The 20,851-nt window shown below is 38.4% G+C and overlaps 1 long non-coding RNA gene across 2 annotated transcripts in view; it reads left to right on the top strand.

The window, feature by feature from the left end:
* Nucleotides 1-20,361, top strand: part of LOC117087389 — a 67,702-nt gene extending 47,341 nt beyond the window's left edge. The window contains exons 3-4 of one of the 2 annotated variants that reach the window (XR_004438794.1): nt 1,435-1,552; nt 20,221-20,361. This is a non-coding gene — a long non-coding RNA (uncharacterized LOC117087389). Of the gene's footprint in view, nt 1-1,434; nt 1,553-18,152; nt 18,372-20,220 lie in introns of those variants that run through there. The other variant, XR_004438795.1, reaches the window with a different exon arrangement.
* The last annotated feature ends 490 nt before the right edge of the window (nt 20,362-20,851 follow it).

The raw sequence follows: 20,851 nt of genomic DNA, 5'->3' as shown, positions 1-20,851 counted from the left end.
TAAAGTTGGATTTACTTTGGAATAAGGACTGAACTTTAAATGCTAGAACATGATAATTGTCTTTGGGTTCCTTGTCTGTAAACTATCACTTTACTAGGCATTCCAAATTTAATATGCTTAACAAGGAACACTTGATTGCTTCTTCCTCCCTCCTCCCTGTGCTTTAAACTGTTTTTCCCCTTTCTTAATAGGTATTATCATCTTCTACCCTATTGGAAATGTGGTGTAAAACATAGTTGTTACCCCTCATTTGTCTCTTCCTCGTCCCCTACATTGAATCCATCCACAGGTCCTCTCAGCTGACTTCCCAAATTAAATTTAATTCCTCTTCAACTGTTAGAATCCTCGATCAAGCCATAATCATCTCTTATTTAGATTACTGTAATAACTTCCTAATTTTCCTCTCTATGTCTACTTTGAACAGTATAATCCATTAACCACATTGTAGCTGGAATACTATTTCAAAAATGTAAATTATGGCTTAATTCCACTTTCTGGCTTAAAAATCTCCAATAGTTTTTCATTTTCATTGGAGTAAAACCTGATCATCTTCTTTATTGCTGCCTGAAAACTGCTACAAGTTCTGGGTCCTGACTACCTCCTAGCTTGATCTTTTATTGTCCTTCTCACTCAGGATGCTCCATCTACACTGGGTTTTGGTTTGTTTCTCAAACATACTCAGCTTGCTGCAGTCTTGGGGCCTTGCCCTTGCAAATCTCTCCACCTGGAATACATTTTCTTTACAATGTCTCAAGGCTGAATTTTCCTTGTTATTTAAAACTCATGTCCAACTTAGTGAGGCCTTTCTCATTTAAACTCTAACTGATGTAGACTTGCATATTTATTTGTCTTCTGCCTCTGTAATTCCATGAGAGCAAGAAATGTGACTGTCCTTGGTGCTGGTATGTGAGCAGGACATAATAGGCATTCAATCAATGTTTGTTGACTGACTGAGGAACAAAAGATAAAATAATGTCAGTTTAGCTAATTGAGAACAATTCTGGTGAACTGGAGAAGAGAAAAAAGAAAATAGAACTTTTATTAATGAATAGAAAAGAGAACTGCTTTGTGAATTTTTCATGACAAATCTGAAATTATCTGAATTGTTACCTTATGGCTAATTTATGGGCTTCCATTCTATAGGAAGAATCACATTTTTCAACATTGTATCAGCTGTAGACAAAAAAGCAATTGCTAAGTGATTCGGTTCCAGAAACCACTCTTTGTTTTTCTGGGATTAGGGAGGTGTGTATGTGTAGGAAACACTGCATGCTTTTGAGGCAGTGGATTTTTGGTTAACTCAGGCAAATGGAATTAGGTCCAGTGTTTCAAAAATATAATTAGAATATGTAGTCCTTACATTAGCATTTATTCTAGGCAGAAATCATAATGGAATGTATGGTTATAGTGTTTCATCTATAATATATTTTGGAGGATTCCAGCAGAGCAAGATGGCCTAACAGACGACTACACCAATCAGCCTCCTTGCAGGAACACCAAAATGATCAACTGTCCACACAGAAAAGTACCTTCATAAGAGCCAAAAAATAAGGTGAGCAATCGCAGAACTTGGTTTTAACTAGCCAGGCAGTGCCTCTGTGGGTCTGAGGCAGTGGTGGCCATAGGAGGAGACAAAAAGAACCTCAATTTTCTGCTTGCACAAAAGGGGAGGGAAGAGTAAGAACTTTGCAGAGAGTAGGAAAGATGGTCTTGAATTGCCAATACCACCCCTCCTGCACCCCCTGGCAGCAGCTGCATGGCATGGAGAAAGAATCTGTATGCTTAGGGGAGGGAGAATGCAGTGTTTGTGGAACTTTATGTTGAACTCAGTGCTTCCTTGACAAGGCAGAAAGTAACAGTGGACAGAACTCAGCTGGTGCCCATAGAGGGAGCGTTTAAACCAGCTCTAGCCAGAGAAGAATCGTCCATTCTAGTAGTTGCAACCTGAGTTTCAGCTACCTCTGCCACCATGGGTTAAAGTGCTCTGAGGTCCTAAATAAACTTAAAAGGTAATGTAGGTCACAGTGACTGAAGTTCCTGGGCAAATCCTGGTCCTGTTCTGGGCTCAGAGCCAGTGAACCCTGGGGCATGCAACCTAGTCAAACACCAGCCAGGGTTGCCAAGGTAGTGCTTACAACCACCCCACCCACCGAACCCCAGTCAGCGCAACTCATAGCTCCAGGAGAGATTTCCTCTTTCTGCTTGAACAGAAGAGAGGGAAGATAAAAGAGCTTTGCCGGTTGGGCGGAGAGACTGGTGGCATTTTTCCCCTGCCCTAGAGATCTATGGAACTTTTATATTTGCAGGAGATGATTAGGGTATCTGGCAGAAGATACTTTTAAGCAGCAAAGCATTCAAGATATAACCTGGCTGTTTCTACAGGCAGTGGCTCATGCCTGTAATCCCAGCACTTAGGGAGGCCAAGGCAGGCAGATCATCTGAGGTCAGGAGTTCAAGACCAGCCTGGCCAAGATGGTGAAATCTCATCTCTACTAAAATACAAAAATTAGCTGGGTGTGGTGGCACTCACCTGTAATCCCAGCTACTTGGGAGGCTGAGGTGGGAGGATTGCTGGAACCTGGGAGGTGGAGGTTGCAGTGAGCCAAGATCGTGCCACTGCACTCCAGCCTGGGCAACAGAGTAAGACTCTGTCTCAAAAAAAAAAAAAAAAGCTTTGTTTTACAACTTGGATACTAGCTTAGTCACAATGGGATAGGGTACCAGGCAGAGTTGTGAGAGGCCCATTCTAGGCCCTAGCTACTGGATGACATTTCTAGATACACCATGGGCCAGAAGGAAACATGCTGTCTTAAAGGGAAGGACCCAGTCTTAGGAGGATTCATCATCTCCTGACTAAAGAGCCCTTGGACCCTAATAATCAGCAGCATATCCATGCAATACTTACAGTGGGCCTTTGAGGCTCTGAGACATGCTGGCCTCAAGTGTGACCCAGCACATTCCAAGTTGTGGTGGCTACAGGGAGGGACTCCTTATGCTTCAGGAAAGGAGATGAAAGAATAAAGGGAGCCTTGTCTTGCAGCTTAAGTACCAGCTTGGCCGCAGTGGGGTAGAGCAGCAAGCAGGCTCTTGGGGTTCCTGATTCCAGGCCTTGGCTCTTAAATGGCATTTCTGGACCTTTACTGGGCCAAAGGGGAGCTCACTTTCCTTAAAGGAGAGTCCAAGGCCTGGGGGCATTCACCACAAGCTGATTTAAGAGCCTTTAGACGTTGAATGAACAGTGGTAGTAACCAGGCCGTGCTCATTATGGGCCTGGGCTGACGGGGTCCACAGGGGAGAGGTGCCTCTCTTTGTAAAAAGGGCAGGGAAGAGTAAGAAAAAACTTGTGGCTTGGGTGCCAACTCAGCTGCAGTAGAAGAGAGCACCGTGGAGATTCCTAAGATTTCTGACTCTGCACTCTGGCTTCCAGATGCATCTCTGCACCTCCCTGGCATTGAGGGGAGCTTGTCACCCTGAAGTGAAGGACATAAGCCTGGCTGGCTTTACCACCTGCTGATTATAGAGCCCTAGGGCCTTCAGTGAACATAGGCAGTAGCCAGGCAGGGGTTATCATGGGCCTTCTGTAAGGCCCAGGTCTCACACAGCACAGTCCCAGTGTTGGTGGCCACAGGAGTCCATATGTCACCCCTCTCCCAGCTCCAGGCAGCTCAGCACAGAGAGACTCCATTATTTTGGGGAGAAAGTAAGGGAAGAGAACAAGAGTCTCTTCTAAGTAATACAGATAATTGTTCCGGATCTTATCCAAGACCACCAAGGCAGTACCTGTATGAGTCTGCAAGACCCACAGCATTACTAGAGTGAAGTGTCTCATACTGTAGATAACAACTGCAGTGACCAAAAACATGAAGCACAACACTTAAGTGTCTTTGAATACCTGGAAAGCCTGCCCAAGAAGGACAAGTAAAAACTTACCCAGACTGTGAAGATTATAATAAATGCCTAACTTTTCTATGCCCAGACCTCCAGAATATCCACAATCATCAAGACCATCCAGAAAAAACAAGAATCAAGCAGAAATTCTGGAGTTAATAAATGCAGTTAATATACTGAAGAATGCCCAGGAATCTCTTAAGAGCAGAATGAATCAAGCAGAAAAAAGAATTAGTGAACTTTTGAAGCAAGCTATTTGAAAATATGCAGAGGAGAGAAAAGAAGAAAATGGAAAAGAATGAAACACACCTACAGGATGTAGAAAACAATGTCTCAAACGGGCAAACTGAAGAGTTACTGGCTTTGAAGAGGAGGTGGAGAGAGAGAGATAGGGGGAGGATGTTTATTCAAAGGAAAAATAACAGAGAACTTCCCAAATCTAGAGGAACATACACATTTTCAAATACAAGAAGGTTAAAGAACAGTGACATAGTTTGTCTCTGTGTCTCCACCCAAATCTCATGTTGAATTGTAATTCCCAATGTTGTGGGAGGGACCTGGTGTGAGGTGATTGGATCATGGAGGCAGATCTCTCCCCCTTGCTGTTCTTGTGATAGTGAGTTCTCATGAGATCTGATTGTTTAAAAGTGTGTGACACTTCCCCTTTAGCTCTTTTTCTCTCTCCTGCTGTAACATGGTAAGATGTGATAGCTTCCCCCTTCACCTTCTGCCATAATTGTAGGTTTCCTGTGGCCTCCCAGTGATACTTGGTAACATGGTAAGATGTGATAGCTTCCCCTTCACCTTCTGCCATAATTGTAGGTTTCCTGTGGCCTCCCAGTGATACTTCCTGTACAGCCTGCAGAACTGGGAGCCAATTTAAACCTCTTGTCTTCATAAATCACCCAGTCACAGGTAGTTCTTTATAGCACTGTAAGAATTAAATAATACAGAAAATTGGTACCAGGAGTGAGGAATTGATATAAAGTTACCTGAAAAATGTGAAAGCAGATTTGGAACTGCGTAATGGGTGAGGTTGGAACAGTTTGGAGGGCTCTGAAGAAAACAGGAAGATGAGGAAAAGTTTAGAACATCCTAGAGAATTATTGAACTGTTTTGACCTAAATACTGATCGTAATATGGACAGTGAAGTCAAGGCAGAGGGAGGGTCTCAGATGGAAACGAGGAACTTATTGGGAACTAGAGTAAAGATAACTCTTGTTATGCTTTAGCAAAGAGACTCATGGCCTTTTCCCCCTGCCCTAGAGATCTGTGGAACTGTTAATTTGAGGGAGATGATTTAGGGTATCTTGCAGAAGATATTTTTAATGCAGCAAAGCATTCAAGATTTAACCTGGCTGTTTCTAAAAGTGTATACTCATATGCATGAAAAAGAGATTATCCAAAACTGAAACTTATATCTAAAAGGGAAGTGGAGCATAAAAGTTCGGAAAATTTGTAGCCTGATGGTGTAATAGAAAAGAAAATCCCATTTTCTGAGGAGAAATTCAAGCCAGCTGCAGAAATTTGCATAAATAAAGAGGAGCCAAATGTTAATAGCCCAGGTGAAGGGGAAAATGTCTCCAGGGCATTTCAGAGACCTTCACAGTAGCTCCTCCTATCACACGCCCAGATGCCTTGGAGGGAAAAATGATTTTATAGCCATGCCCAGGTTTCCTCTGCTCTTTTCAGCCTTGGGACATGGTATACTGTGTCCTAGTCTCTCCAGCTCCAGCTGTGGTTAAAAGGGGCCAAGATATAGCTCAGGTTGTGACTTCAGAGAGTGCAAACTGCAAGTGTCGGTGGCTTCCATGTAGTGTTGGGTCTGCGGGTGCATAGAAGGGAAGAGTTGAGACTTTGGAACCTCTGCCTCGATTTCACAGGATATATGGAAATGTGTGGATGTTTAGGCAGAAGTCTGCTGCAGGAGTGGAGCCCTCGTGGTGTACCTCTACTAGGGCAGTGTGGAGGAAAAAATGTGGGGCTGGAGCCTACACATAGGGTCTCCACTGGGGCACTGCCTAGTGGGGCTGTGAGAAGAGCCCCATTGTGTTCCAGATTCCAGAATGGTAGATCCACTGACAGCTTGCACCATGTACCTGGAAAAGCCACAGGCACTCAGTGCCAGCCTGTGGAAGTCACCATGGGGGCCGTACTCTGTGAGGCAGAACTACCCAAGGCCTTGGGAGCCCACCTTTTACATTGGTGTGCCCTGGATGTGAGATATGGGGTCAAATGAGATTTCAGAGCTTTAAGATTTAATGACTGCCCAGCTGGATTTCAGACTTGCATGGGGCCTGCAACCCCTTTGTTTTGGCCAATTTCTCCCTTTTGGAATGGGGGTATTTACCTGATGCCTGTACCTCCATTGTATCTTGGAAGTAGTGAGCTTGTTTTTTATTTCACAGGCTTTTAGGCAGAAGGGACTTGCCTTGTTTCAGATGAGACTTTGGACTTGGACTTTTGAGTTAATGCTGGAATGAGTTAAGACTTTGAGGGACTGTTGGGAAAGCATCATTGTGTTTTGAAATGTGAGAAAAACATGAGATTTGGGAGGGGCCAGGGGAGAAATGACATGGTTTGTCTCTGTGTCCCCACCCAAATTTCATGTTGAATTGTAATTCCAAATGTTGGGGGAGGGACCTGGTGGGAGGTGGTTGGATCTTGGGGGTGAATTTCCCCTTTGCTGTTCTTATGATAGTCAGTGAGTTCTCATGAGATCTGATGGTTTGAAAGTGTGTGGCACTTCCCTCTTCACTCTCTTTCTGGCTCTGCCATGGTAAGATGTGATTGCTTCCTTCTCACTTTCCACCATGATTATGTCTCCTGAGGCCTCCCAGCCAGGCTTTCTGTGTAGCCTGCAGAACTATAAGTCAATTAAACATCTTTTTCTCACAAATTACCCAGTCTATGGTAGTTCTTTATAGCAATATGATAATGGGCTAATACAAACAGCAAGCAGATTTAACCCAAAGAAGAATACCTCAAGACATTTAATAATCAAACCGCCAAAGGTCAAGATAAGGAAAGCATCCTAAAAGCAGCAAGATAAAAGAAGCAAATAACATAAAATGGAGCTTCAACACACCTGGCAGCAGACTTTTCAGTGGAAACCTCAAAGGCCAGGAGAGAATGGCATGTCATATTCAAAGTGCTGATAAAAAAAAAAAAAAGCCCCTTTAATCCTAGAATAGTATATCCAGGGACAGTATCCTTCAAATGTGAAGGAAAAATAAAGACTTTCCCAGACAAGCAAAAGCTAAGGGATTTCATGAACACTAGACCAGTCCTACAAGAAATGCTAAATGGATTTCTTCAATCTGAACAGAAAGGATGTTAACAAACAAAAAGAAATCATATGAGAAATTCAGTTAATAATGCGTACACAGATAAACAGAATATTATAACTCTGTAATTGTGGTGTGTAAACTACTCATATCTTGAGTAGAAAGACTAAAAGATAAGTTCAAAAATAACTACAACAACTTTTCAAGTCAGTACAAGATACAAATAGAAACAATAAAAAGCTGAAAAGCAGGGGGACAAAGTTAAAGTGTAGTTTTTATTACTTTTCTCCTTGTTAGTTTGTTTATGCCATCAATGTTAAGTTGTCCTCAGCTTAAAATAATTGGCCGTAATAATTGCTGTTGTTTGCAAGCCTCAATCGATACACAAAAAATAGAAAGAAAACATGCCACCAGAGGAAAACACCTTCACTAGAAAGTAGACATGAAGGAAAGCAATAAGAGAGAAAAGACCACAAAACAACCTCCCCCACCCAGAAAAAAAACCCCACAAAGTGATGGGAGCAAGTCTTTACTTACCAATAATAACATTGAATATAAATGGACTAAACTCTTCCCATCAAAAGAAGAAGAGTGGCTGACTGAATAAACAACAAGACCTAGTGATCTGTTGCTACAAAAATCACACTTTCTATCATTTTATTTTCAGCTTAGGTGTACCTACAAAGATACACCTAGGCTGAAAATAAAAGGATAAAAAAAGATATGCCATGTCAATGGAAACCAAAAAAGAGAAGGAACAGGTATACTTATATCAGACAAAATAGATTTCAAGAAAAAAACTATAAGAAGAAACAAGGTCATTATATAGTGAAAAAGGGTCAATTCATCAACAGAATATAACAATTTAAAAATAGATATGTGCCCAACACTAGGGCATCCTGATATATAAAGTAAACATTATTAGAGCTAATGAGAGAGATGGACTCTAATACAATCATAGTTAGAAACCTCAAGATGCATTTTCAGTGTTAGATCATCTGGATGTAAAATCAACAAAGAAACATCAGACTTAACCTGCACTATAGACCAAATGGACCTAAGACATATGTGCAGTACATTCATCCAGTGCCTGCAGAATACACCTCCTTCTCCCCAGCATGCTGATCATAGGCCATAAAACAAATCTTAAAACATTTTAAAAAATTGAAATTATATCAAGTATCTTCTGTGACAACAACAGAATACAACTAGAAATCAATGAAAGAAGAATTTTAGAAACTATACAAACATGGAAATTAAACAATATCCTCCTGAGTGACCAGTGGGTCAATGAAGATATTAAGAAGGAACTTTAAAAATTTTCTGAAACAAATGATAATGGAAACACAACATACCAAAACCTATGGGAAACATCAAAAGCATTACCGAAGGAAATTTTATAGCTATCAGCACCTACAGCAAAAGAGTAGAAAAACTTCAAATACTTCATAAAATAGTTTTGAAGTTTTGAAGAAAAACTTCAAAAACTTCATAAAATAGTTTTGAAGTTTTGAAGAAAAACTTCAAAAACGTCTATTCTTAAAGGAATGGAAAATCAAGAGCAAACCGAGCCTCAAATTAGTAGAAGAAAAGAAATAATAAAGATCAGACCAGAAATAAATGAAATTGAGGAAAACAATACAAATCATCAATGAAATAAAAAGTTTTTGAAAAGCTAAAGAAAGTTGACAAACCTTTAGCTAGGCTAATTAAGACAAAAAGAGAATACCTAAATAAATAAAATCAGAGATGAAAAAGAAGACATGACAACTCATGCCACAGGAATGCAAAGAATCATTAGAGGCTACTATGAGCAACTATATGACAACAATTGGGAAATCTAGAAGAAATAGAAAAATTCCTGGACACATACAACCTGCCACGATTGAACCATGAAGAAATCCAGAAGCTGAACAGACCAATAATACATAATGAGATTAAAGCGATAATAAGAAGTCTCCCTGGGGAGTGGGGGCGAAGCCCAAGACCTGATATCTTCACTGCTGAATTCTACCAAACATTTGAAGAAGAACTAATACCAATTCTACTCAAACTCTTCTGAAAAATAGAGGAGGGACTACTTTTAAATTCATACTATGAGGTCAGTATTACCCTGATGTCAAAACCAGACAAAGACATATCAAAAAACAAAAAAACAAAAAAACCAAACCTAGTGTTCTCTGATGAACATTGATGTAACAACCCCCAAAGCATTGGCAAACCAAATTCAACAACACATTAAAAAGAACATTCATCATGACCAAGTAGGCTTTATCCCAGGTATTCAAGCATGACTCGACATATGCAAATCAAATAATGCAACACATCCTATCAACGCAATGAAGGACAAAATCCATATGATCCAATTGATGCTGAAAAATATTTGCTAAAATTCAACATTCTTTTGTGATAAAACCCTCAAAAAAAATGGATATGGAAGGAACATGCCTCAGCATAATAAAAGCCACATATGACAGACCAACAGCTAGTATCATAGTGAACAGGGGAAAATGGAAAGCCTTTCCTCTAAGATTTGAAATATGGGAGGGATGCCCACTTTTAGCAATATTATTCAACACATTACTGGAAGTCCTAGCTAGAGCAGTCAGTCAAGAGAAAGAAAGAAAGGGCATCCAAATTGGAAAGGAATAATTCAAATCACCTTTGTAGATGATGTAATCTTGTATTTGGAAAAACCTAAAGACTCCATGAAAAAACTGTTAGAATCGATAAACAAATTCAGTAAAATTGTCGAATACAAAATCAACATACAAAAATCCATAACATTTCTAAATGCCAACAGCAATCTGAAAAAGAAATCAAGAATATAATTGCTTTTACAACAGCTACAAATAAAATTAAATACCTAGAAATTAACCAAAATTAACCAAATAAGTAAAGGATCTCTACAGTGAATATTGTGAAACATTGATTAAAGAAAGTGAAGAGCACATGCAAAAAAAATGAAAAGATATTCCATGTTCATGGGTTGGAAGAATAAATATTGTTAAAATGCTCATGCTATCCCAGACTATCTACAGATTCAATGCAATCTCTATCAAAATACCAATGACCTTCTTCACAGAAATAGAAAAAAAAGCTATCCCAAAATTTCTATGGAACCACAAAAGGCCCAGAATAGCCAAAGCTATCCTGAGCAAAAAGATTGAAAGTGGAGAAATCACATTGATTGACTTCAAGTTATACTGTAGAGTGAAAGTAACCAAAACAGCATGATACTGGCATAGAAACAGACACATGGACTAAAAAACCAGAACAGAGAACCCAGAAACAAATCCATACATCTACAATGACCTCATTTTCAAGAATGGTGCCAATAACATACGTCGGGGAAAGAACAGTCTCTTCAAGAAATGGTGCTGGGAAAACCGGATATCCATATCCAGAGGAATGAAACTAGACCCCTGTCTCTTGCCATATACAATTATTGAAACTAAATGGACTAAGGACTTAAATCTAAGTCCTCAAACTATGAAAGTACTAGAAGATTTTGCGGGGTGCGGGGGCGGGAACTCTCCAGGACATTGGAGTGGGCAAAGATTTTTTGAGTAATATCCCACAAGCATAGGCACTCAAAGAGAAAATAGGCAAATGGGATCATGTAAAGCTTAAAATCTTCTGCACAGCAAAGGAAACAATCAACAACGTTAAGAGGCAACCCATGGAATGGGAGATAATATTTGCAGACTGTCCAGCTGACAGGAGATTAATAACCAGATATGTAAGAAGCTCAAACAACCCAATTAAAAAAAATCTAATCCAATTAAAAAAATGGGCAAAATATTTGAATCGACATTTCTCAAAAGAAGACATACAAATGGCAAACAGGTATATGAAAAGGTGTTAAACATCATCGATCATCAGAAATGTAAATCACAACTACAATGATACATCATCTCACCCCAGTCAAAATGGCTTTTATCCAAAGACAGGCAATAACAAATACTGGTGAGATGTGGAGAAAAGGGGACACTTGTACACTGTTGAGGAGAAAGAAAATTAGTATAATCACTATAGAGAATAGCTTGGATGTTTCTCAAAAAAACTAAAAGTGCAACTGCCATATGATCCACCAATCCCACTGCTAGGTATATATCCAAAAATAAGCACATCAGTATATTGAAGACCTAACTGTACTTCCATATTTACTGTTTTGCTATTCACAATAGCTAAGATTTGGAAGCAAGCTAAATGTCCATTAGCAGACAAATGGATAAAGAAAATGTGGTACATACACACAAGGGAGTACTATTCAGCCATAAAGAGAATGCAATCCTGTTATGTGCAACAACATGGAAGGAACTGGAGGTCATTATGTCAGGTGAAATAAGCCAGGCATAGAAAAACAAACATTGCATCTTCTCACTCAGTTATGGGAGCTAAAAATTCAAACAACTGAGTTCATGGAGATAGAAAGTAGAATGATAGTTATCAGAGGCTGGAAAAGATGACTTGGGGTTTGGGGGAAGTGGGGATGATGAACGGATACAAAAATATGAATGACTAAGGCCTAGGATTTGATAACACAACAGGGTGACTATAGTCAATAACAATTTAAATATACATTTAAAAATAGAGTATATTTGGAATGTTTCTAACACAAAGAAATGACAAATGTTTGAGGTGATGGATACCCTAATTACCTTGATGTGATTATTAGACAAGGTATTCCTGTGTCAAAATTTTCCATATACCTCATAAATTATATATACCTCTTAAGTACCCACAAAATTAAAAACAAAAAAACCATTTTAGATGTTTTTCATTTCTTTCTGGGTAGCATTGTTTATGTTTTATTACTTGTTGAGCATTTTAATACATAAAAATGAATTATATTCCCCACTATTTAAATATTTATATACTTTAAGATTCCAAAAAAGGATTTAATGCTGGTTCCTCTGTTGCTTTATATATGTGTGTGTGTGTGTGTGTGTGTGTAAATTTGTGATTTTTAGTGGAAGGTCAATTTGGAAGTTACTGGCTATAGGCAGAGTTGTTCTAATGGCCTCTGATAATCAGAACATGTTACTCACCACAATGGACATCTTTAATGTGTTTTGATTTCCATGAATCCTGAGAGGTAACTCCTAGTGTTTGAGATAGTTTAAGATACAGAGCTGATATTAGTCTGAGGATGTCCTGTGTCTCATAAGGTGGAATGGCATATGCTAATGCAAAAACATTTTCTAATTACTACAGGTGTTATCACCCCATATTTTGTTTCATAGGGTGGTAACTTTGCTCTTGTAAAGCATTCCCTTCATACTTTACCTTGGAATGCTTCTTACCATGCTCACAGAAAACTGAAGTTACACTGCTACAGTCTTCAGGATCCCAGAACGCAGATTAATCAAGTCAGAGAACCAAGCTGGTGTTTTCTATTGTCTTCATCTCTCCTTTCCTCCCTCTAACAGATACGCAGTGCATGTCTAATGGCTGTCAGGCCTTGTGCAAGGCACCAACAATATTGTGTTGGAGAAAATAGAAATATTTTCTGCTCTCATTCAGCTTACAAATAATAGGAGAAAGTAGGCATTAATCACAGAATCACATGAGCATCTGATCACAACCTGAGACAAATACTATGAAAATACAGCTCAAGCTTCCCTAGAAGTAGAAGGATCTGACTGTCCAAGAGGCAAGGTGTGGCCAAGGGATAGATGGTCTTCCTCAAGAAGGTGATATTTGTCTGAGACAGGAAGTATGAAAGGGAGGTCAATAGGGGTGTAGAATGGAATGGGGTGGCCATTTAGAGGTGTAGGTAATATTCTGGAGAAATTTCTAGGTAGAGAGTAGCACGTGTAATAGCTCTGGGGATTGAGGGAGGCATAAACAGGCTCCTAAGTGAGCTAGTGAGGGAAAGGTAGAGGAAGCATTCTTTGGGGAAGAACCTGAGTGGCGTGGAGAAATGGACGAGAGACAGCAGTGCGTGTTGGGGGCTGGGGAAGTGGAGAGAAAATGTGCATGGATGTAGTGGGGAAATGGTTGTCTAGTGGGAACTATACCCACTTTTCAGTTTTGCCTAAGGACATTCTTCCCTTACACCCATGCAGTTTTCTGCTTAAGAGTTTATATATCCTCTGACAAACCCATCACCTCAGTCTAATCATGAGAAAAGCATCAGACAAACCCAAACTGTGGCAGATTTTACAAAATAACTGACAACTACTTCTCAAAACTGTCGGTCGTCAAAACCATGCAAAATCTGAGATAAGAGACCAGAAGCACATGACAAATAAATGTAATGTGGTATCCTGGACAAGATCCTGGAACAGAAAAAGGACCTCAGATAAAAGACTAAGGAAATCTGAATAAAGTATGGAGTTTACTTAGTAATATCAATTTGGGATCTTTAATTGTAACAAATGTATGATACTACTGCAAAGTGTTGATAGGGAAAACTGAATGTAGCATATGTGAGAACTCTCTGTACAATCTTGCGCTTTTCTGTAAATCTACAACTATTCTAAAACAGTTTATAAAGAAAAGTTTTCATAATTCAGAAAATGTATTTTGAGGGTTTCTGAGTGCCAGTAGCCAAAATCCTCAAACTATATGATACGGTTTGGTTCTGTGTCCCCACCCAAATCTCATCTTGAATTGTAATCTCCATAATCCCCATGTGTTCAGGGAAAGACCTGGTGGGAAATGATTGGATCATAGGAGCGGTTTTCCCCCTGCTATTCTCATGATAGTGAGTGAGTTCTCATGAGATCTGATGGTTTTATAAGTGTTTGACAGTTCCTCCTTGACATTCTCTCTTGCCTGCTGCCATGTAAGATGTGCCTGCTTTCCCTTCCTCCATAATTGTAAGTTTCCTGAGGCCTCACCAGCCATGTGGAACTGTGAGTCAACTAAACCTCTTCTCTTTATAAATTACCCAGTCTTGGGTAGTGTCTTTACAGCAGTGTGAAGACAAATACACTATATATGCTAAAATTTCTGAACTTAACAGATCAAATACAATAATTCTATTGAAGATTCCACCACTGACTTTCTTCCTTGAACAAAATAAACATCTCTGCCACACATTCTGAATTTGTTCGATGAAAGTAAAATTGCTTGCGTTAAACCTTGCATTCGAGTCATAAGCCTTTTCAAATTCTCTAACCGGGTTATCTGAGGCTTTTATCTTCCGTGGCTGATCCCACTACCAGAATATACTTTTGTTTTTTCTGGGCTACAATAATGCTTACTCCTTTTTGGTATGCCTGCCCAGCTTTAGTGATCATTCCTCCTAGAAGCTATCTCTGATTTCTTCAAGTGTGTTTTCTTTCTTTCCCCATCGCTCCTTTTGCCTCATTCCATCACAGCACTAGTCACACTATTTTGGGGCTAATGATTTACTTTCTGTAAGCTCCTAGGCAGGAACCCATGTCTTATTCAACGTGATATTCCCAATATCAGTCACAATTCCCACAACTACAGCAAGACAGTCAAATAGATTGGTTAAATGAATAACTGAACAAGTGTTGGTAATCCCTTTAGGATACCTTGAATCATATCACAGGTGCTGTATAAATGCACAAGGACAACATCTAAAAACTTGCTCACCATAGGATGCTGTGATGAGAAGATTTTGGCTACAACTAAAACAGATGGCTCATCGAGACTGTCAAATTGGTCATTTGGTATCCTGGGCATCACATGACAATGAATTTTGGATTTTTTTCCTAAATGAAATAAGCAGAAGTCAGTGGAGCATAAACCACCCCCTTCTGCCCCACCCCCCACCGATGGAAATTGAGAACAAGGGCATTTGGCAAAGAAGTTTATTAAGGACTTGGTAGAACAATTATCTCCAAACTTCTTTTTTCTTAAGGGATCCACCCTTGAGAAGTACAATTACTGCTCCATTTAATCTTGTGACTCACTGTATCAGAGGAGGCAGAGGTGCCTCCCAAATTACAAAGCAACTTGGAGGCAGCTGGGAAACTATTTCATGTTTCCTTATGGGTTCAAGCTATACTGTCTGATCATTTTTATTTGTCCTCTAGAGGTGTGTCCTTGGAGGTCTTCCTGCAGCTGGGCACCTCCAGCATTCTAAGGGGCCTGCGAGGCTTGTAGTACCCACTTGCCTCTTCCCCAACTCACATAGTATTTCTTTTGGGAAAGGAGGGTCATGTTCCTCATTAGTCTCAATACTCCCCAGTCCCAGAGTATTAAATGGATGGAATGAATCGGATTTAGGGCACTGTGCTAGAAGGATGGGAGTGGGTAGAGAGGGTGGTTGAATATCATGAGAAGCACATGGAGTTTCAAAAAGTAGGGTGGAGAGTCTCACAGAAGAGCTCAGAAGGCATTGTTTTGGAGAGTGCTTGAAACACTTGAGGGAATTGGATTCAATTTCTTAGGGTTCCTTTCTTGGGCTCTAAAATGTATCAGGTTTAGTTCACAGCCTTGTTTCCTGTGCTCATCTACATAAAGACAGCAGTGTCCACTCAGTGGCAGGATGTAGACTGCTCAGTTAGTAATGGCTGATGGTTCAAGCTGGCTGTGAGAGGAGAACAATGAGGAGTAGGGCAGGTAAAGTTTGCAGTATATGCCAGAGGAAAGTGACTCTGCTAAGGGGTAAGAAGTGGTGTATGAATTAGACCAAGAAAAATCCATGAAAATCCATGCTGGCACAAATCAATACTAAATCTTCATTACTTACAAATTTAGTTGTAAGAAGAGAAGTTAAAGCCAAGATGAAAATGCCAAAGGAAACTAAAACACTTTGGTCAGCCTAAATGTTTTTTTGACTTCCTTAAGGATTCTTATACTAGCTTCTCATTCTGCGTTAGCAAATTTGCCCATCAATTTACTCCTTACTGCTTAGAACCCTGTTGTCTATTGTCTTGTTAATAGAGATTTCAGTTATCAGAGTTACATTCCAAGAAAATGATCAAAAGATGATGAATAAAAGTCCAACGTTATTGTTAGTCTTCATGGAAGAGAAACTCTACCTTGTTGACAGGAAGTAGTACTTTGATTTAATGTTTGATTTCTAATTGATACCACTTGATGATGGATGTTGGTGGGTGGGAGTCAAGAAGGAACAGAAAAAGAGCAGAGATAGAGGTTGCATTTGTGTTTCCAATGTGAGCAGTTTTTCGGGTGACATTTTTTTCAGATTTGCTTATTATGAACCTACAGCTTCTTCTGAAAGTAGCCTCTCTCATCAAGCTGGAAGGTATTGCACTCTTTCTCTCCCTATCATCTCCAGGGAAGAAGTCTTGAAAAGGTAGACACTACCATTAGCTTTATTTCTTTATCTCTCTTTCCTTTTTCTGCCTGCAGCTCTCTGACCTCACTCTGACAGCTTACCAACATGACTGTCTCCAAGGTCACATGTGGCCTCCTGATGATCAAATCTAGACAGTGCTTGAAAGAATGTATTGTGTATGATTTTTCTGTTGCATTTGACGTCAAGAAGTCTTTATATGTGTTGAAACTTTTCCTTGGTTTCTGCTTTTCTGATCTTTCTCCTGAGTAATGACTCTTTGTCATTTTCTTCTCTCTTATTCTAACATGTCATTTTCTTCTCTCTCTAAAATGGTACTGACTTTAGTCTTATTCTTTAATATGTTCTATACTTTTCCTCAGTAGACTCTTTGCTTGTATTGTTAGCTATGCTTAGGCACCTCTCAAAAATGCATGATCTAGTCAAAACCTTCCTCTTGAGATCTCCACACAAATTTCTGACTGCTTTCTAGATAGTTGCACATAGATATTACACAGGTCTTCAATACAACTTGTTCTTCACAGAATTTAGCATTCTTATGCCATATGCATAAACCCATTCCTTTTCTAGAATTCCAAATTTCATTTGATGATAGTGCTCATGCCAGAAAGATATACAAGGTCAGTTGTCCTATTATTCTGTAGATCCAATCTGTCCCCAAGTGAAGTGGGTTTTACTTCCATATCTTCTTCTCTGTGTTTTAAAAACAATACAAGTAATATGTAATTATTGTTAAAAATTATATGACCCAGAAACATAAGGAAGAAAGAGAAAAAAATTCTCCTTGAATCTGTCTGGTCCATAAATCCCGGACTGCACAATAAAATTCTGTCCACAGTCCAAAGAAATAGCCATTCTTTGGGTCTTGCACACCCATTACATAATCTGCTCTGGGTAAGATGGGCCTAGAGAAGTAGAACTACACAGGGGCTTCAGTGAATCTGTGTCTGAGACACCCAGAGTATGATGGGAAAGGTAGCCCTGTTGCACTGTCTGGGGAAAGGAGAGTAATCCTGGCCAGAGGGAGAATGGTTGTTACTGGAAGAGGCCCAGATGAAGTGCAGGGCTCAGGGCAGAGAACCCAATTGCCTAAGGGTAGCAATAGCTCATAGTGTAATGCAGGTTTCATTTGAATTAATGCAGAAATTGAGTAGGGCTGAGACTACAAATCATTTATTTTGTTTTTTATTCATTAGATACTGAGTTTTTACAATAAACTGAGTTCTGTCTATGTATAGAAGAAACAACTGGTGAGAAAGCACAATTCCTGTTTCCAAGGAGTTCTCATTCATACAGAACACCTTAAGGTTTTATGTAGATCTTTAGCAATGTGGTTGGGCAGGCAGAGACTGTAGTATTAATATGGAAAAATTCAGTGGTGACTATATTTCTGTGTATATTCTCTAAGTATTATAAATGTCATATTGCTAATATCAGATTTAAGGATTGTAATTATTTCAGAGTTTAAAATGAACTTAGAGGCTGTCGTTACGTAAATTTTATCTTCAAGAGAAGGGAAACTTTAGGCTTTAGCTCATGATAGCTGATCTCCATTATTTTGAGTGCACTGCCCCCTGGTGGTTTAAAAAGCACTGTTTTCGTTTTTGTTAGTTTTCCCCAAGGCTCCGTAGAAAGAAAAGATTTAGGGGTCTTTGTTGACAAGATTGTTGACATTGTGAATTTTCTCATTCAGATTTGTTTTTCTACTTATTCCTTTTTTTCTTGCAAAGACTTCCATACTTATTCAAATTACGTTAAAATTGAGCAAAATAACTACCTCATGGAGAATTTTAAACTATTCTGAGAATTGCAGAACCAATTCTAATAAGATTTGGAGAGAAATACCTTGTTAAAAAATTTTAAGATTTATCAGAATAAACATGAAAGAATGCTCTGGAAACTCTGGAATGCTCACCCGAAAGAGAGGAGGCTTTCAACAAAATACAAATTAAAAGGTATTGTAATACAAAAGATATTACAAAGATACTGTCATCTGAAAAACGTGGTACTATTGTCAAAATAGACATAATGATAAATAACATAGAACTAAAAAAATTAGTTACAATTTTTTTTTTGTCTTACAAATGTAGCATTTCAGGGCTATTAGCCTATTTATCAAATGACATTGGAATAACTGTGCTGCTTGGAAACAAATTTGAATTGATAATCCAAGCTTACATTAAAACACTTGAAATGTTGAAGTTTAGAGAAAAAATAAAACTAGGAATATTACGGAGAAATAATTGTTATTTTGGATTATTAATGGCCTTTGAAATGACAGACATCAAAGTCACAAACTAAGAGGAAAATTTTTGTTAGTTTGTTGCATAAATAATAAAATGTTTTGATAATAAGTAACATAGTGTATGACATTAAAAGCAGATGTGCAAAACAGAAAACATTGCAATATATGATGGAAAAGGTACTCTATAATAGTGCTGTATAAAGAACTTACATATTCATGAGAGAAGATTCAAGAAGAGCCAATTCATAAAGAAGTATTAAAGGAAAATGAACAGAAAATGCTTTCTTTTGTAATCACAGGAATGCAAGTGAAAACAGCAATGCAAGATTATTTGTCACATATCAGGTTGACCTAAAAGGAAGCATTGACAAAGTTCTGGGTCGTTTTGGGGAAATAGGAATTTCATATACTTTTGAATGATGTATAAAGCAATGTCAGCTTTTTTGAGAGTAGTATTGCAATGCAACATGTAAATATACTTCAAACGTAACAATTCCAGTTTCAATAATTTTCTAAGAATGCCATCACAAATCTGAGCAAAACTATGTAGTTTTAGATTGTTTACAAAGCTGGTGGAATTTTGTATCTTTATTTTCTATTTTATGATTTTATGCGTTAGTCTGAATTTTAGAAATTATTTCCACTAATCTTAAAATTTTCATCGAATTGACACATAATAATTTTAGTCATGTGTCACCTAATGACAGGGATTTCTTCTAAGAAATGTAACCTTAGGTGGTTATGTATCTTTAGGCATAGTATGTAAGTAAGTATAGTGTACTAAGTACTGTAAACTATAAGTACACTGTGTAGTAGGCTATGTAACTACAGTGTATTTACATAAACTTTAGGGCACTATGTAGTAGGCTGTGCCATCTAGGCTTTATGTAACTACTTTATAAACTTAGATGGCATAGACACAACCGGATTATATGCTATAGCCTGTTACTTGTAGGCTACAAATCTGTTCAGTATGTTACTGAATACTGTAGGCAATTACTACACAATTTGCGTACCTACACATATCTAAACTTAGTAACGGTCATGCTCTATGATGTTATAATAACTAGCCCACTAGTTATTATATATATATTAAAATGACTAGTAATTTTTCAGCCTCATTATAATGTCATGAGACCACTGTTGCATATGTGGTTCATTGTTGACCAAAACATTGTTATGTGGTATATTACTGTGTATATATTTATGAGGAACAGTGAATACTTACTATAGCAAGCGTTGTGATAAATGCTGGAGGTACAGTGAACAAGATGGATCCACTTAAGCTCAGTTGGAAGACTTTAGTACTTTAAAAATTAAATAAAGCAATGTAATTACTTACACTTACTTTGGCAAATAGCTTTAAAGGGTTAATTACAGCTTTATATTGTTTATAGATAATCTATTAAATGCATAATGCATGAAAAATCTCTGTAAACAATGATTTATAGACTTTTGTAGGATTTTGTGTTGTGTCTATGTATCTGCATGCCTATCTCTCCAACTGTACGATAAACTCCTTTAAGGCAACCATGTATCATTGTTTTGTCCAGAACTCATAACGCAATGGCTTCCATATGGAAATCGTTTAGCAGTTACGTGCTTTGGAGCGGAGATGAAAGCTAAAAACACGTTTTGGATTAAGAACAAAGAAATCTTGACGAATTGTAAGCAATTCAGATTTTACTCTAGTGTTTTAGCCCCAAATACATACGTTTCAACTAGAAATCCTGTACCTTGAATTCTACTTTTAGTTAGTTATTTCTCAATAAAAACAAAATCACTGATAAACCTGAATCTGATGGCGAAGGTTCTAAGTTCTGAGCTGTGATGGTCTGCATTTCTCATTTTCCAGTGTCGTCTTACGTGGGGTTCAGTTCACTTCCTGCTTCTTACTAATAAGGCAGAAAGATCTTAGTTTTTGCTAATATACTTACTCAGCATATAGTCTTTGTTAAGTAACTCCTATCAAACATTCTGTTCTCATTCTGTTTTTTGTTTTTTGTTTTTTTTTTTTTCCTGCACAGTTCTCTAAAGTATGGTAATTTGGTGAGGCAATGTAGAAGTACTTCAAAACTCTCTTTAGAGGCAGGGGTGTAAACTAACAGGCATTTCCTGGTGGGTGACACCATCATACTTTCTTTGGAACATGATTAAAATATACCTCCTTTGGCAGCAGCATGA

This window comes from Trachypithecus francoisi, unplaced genomic scaffold (assembly GCF_009764315.1).
Source record: "Trachypithecus francoisi isolate TF-2019V2 unplaced genomic scaffold, Tfra_2.0 Lachesis_group10, whole genome shotgun sequence".
Taxonomy (NCBI): domain Eukaryota; kingdom Metazoa; phylum Chordata; class Mammalia; order Primates; family Cercopithecidae; genus Trachypithecus; species Trachypithecus francoisi.
This window is presented reverse-complemented; position numbering and strand designations above follow the sequence as displayed.